Source organism: Aplysia californica, unplaced genomic scaffold (assembly GCF_000002075.1).
Source record: "Aplysia californica isolate F4 #8 unplaced genomic scaffold, AplCal3.0 scaffold01534, whole genome shotgun sequence".
Lineage (NCBI taxonomy): Eukaryota > Metazoa > Mollusca > Gastropoda > Aplysiida > Aplysiidae > Aplysia > Aplysia californica.
Window position 1 is genome coordinate 16736 of NW_004798804.1, and position 2060 is coordinate 18795.

Here is a 2060-nt window from a genome sequence, read left to right on the forward strand (position 1 = left end):
TTAATGAGAGGCCAACACCTTAACCTCTAGGCCACGAGAGCCCCCTCATCACATTTTGGGGGAAATCCAAAGAAACTGGGTGGTAGACATCGCTGATCGGCGAGATGAGGTGGAAAAGTGTTTTGAGTACAAGGAAATGTCCTGAAAAATGCTGTTTTGAGAAAACCGAAGGTAAAGTTTTTAAACCCTTGTTCGGTTTCTTTAAAGTACGAGGAGAGTTTTCTCTATAACCAAACAAAATATACACACCAATGAAACCAAACTTCTCCTCTATAGGTAGGGCAATGTCCACTTTTGGTGAAGGTCATGATTTCTGGAAACACACAAAATCTGGGTTGGCTCACTTGTCCCCAAAAGCCACCAATTGTGAGGTGTGGGGACATAATGAGTTACTTTTGAGATTATAGCCCGATGGAAATATAGATTTATATGTCAAATTTATAGGTCGAGTTTGTACAGTTTATAAGTATGAAATGATGAAAGATTTGTTAAATTTGAAGAGAAAGGCAACAATTGACAATCGACAAATTTGACCCCCAGTGTCGATTATAATCGGCAAATATCTCCATCCGTGGATTGTTAAAAATAAAACTTATTTTGTCAACACCTCTCACAGTAATTAGAAGATTTATTTCTGAGTATCAGACGTTTGATAAGTGTATTTGTCGTGTTTATCAAAGTGGAACTTCGATCAAATGTAGGGCGTGTTTGTGAAAAGGTACAAGAAACTTTGCTTGTTTTATTTCATTTTTTATTTGTTTCTTTTTTAAAAATCTGGTTATGTTTAGTACAGAGTTGAGATGTTTCTGAACTGTTCGGTGTGTGTTGAGATCTGAACAGAGGGAAGTAGGACTTTGCCAGTCTGCCTCCTCTAAGATAAGATAAGATAAGATGTTACTTTATTATCCCAGAGGGAAATTTTCCTTGGCTGTACAGGACCGTAAAAACACATGCAGGTATACATAAAAAAATTTAAATTATATGTATTACTCTCATTAAAATTCAACATGAAAGGAGACTATCTCTATGTCTACTGCAGAGGCAGAAAGCTGTCTCATGCCTACTGCTTTAAGATCATTTTGTCAAGACGCAAAAAGCCATCCGTGTTTGTCTAGCCCTACCGATGTAATGTCAGTAGATACAAAAAGCTATCTGTGTATATCTAGGTCAACTGACGCTATATCGGTAGAATAAAGGTCCATCGGTGTATGTGAAGGTCAACCCATGTAGTATTGTGAGACGCAAAAGGCCGTTGGTGTATGTCTAGTTCTACCATCTCTGTGTCGGCACGAGCAGTCGGTGTATTTCCAGTCCTACCGATGCTGTGTCGCTTTGGACAGTCGGTGTATGTCTAGGTTTACCAGGGCTGTGAGTGGTTGGCGGGTGCTCTGGTGTGGTTTGCTCCTTCTTTCCAACCAAACATCTATCGTCCTTATCTCCCTTCCTTCTCTTTCGTATTTGTTACTCTCTTGTAACACCTCTATTCATTGGCACCTATATGAACTTATTGTGTTGCAAGTGCCGTAAAACTCTTACTAGAACAAAAACTAAAACTACCATCAGTATGTCAGTATGAGCAGTTTAAATCATATGCTGTTGCAAATGCCGTAAAACCTCTACCAAACAGGGATGCCAAATGTCCGGTTTTTCAGGGGGGGTTTTCTCTTCTTTTTTTTCATCCGTTGGAATTGCCAAGGAAAGGGGAGAGGTAAGAGAGATGTTTTTGTTTGCTCATTGAAAAACTTGACAAGGTTCGGCTTCGGTGAGATGTGATGCTCCACTCATTTTCAGGGGTTATTTTTTAGAAAATCATTTGGCATCCCTGACTAAGACTAAACAAAAAATCTGGTGTGGTCTGCTTCTTCTTTCCTACCAAACATCTATCGTCCTTATCTCCCCTTCATCTTTTTTATGTTTGTTACTCTCTTGTAACAGCTCTAATCTTGTGGTGCTCATATGACCTTATGCAGTTGCGAGCGCCGTAAAACCTCTATTAAAATTAAACTAAAAAACAACAAATTTTGTGTGTCTGTTCACCTCCCTCTCTTTCCCTCCCCCCC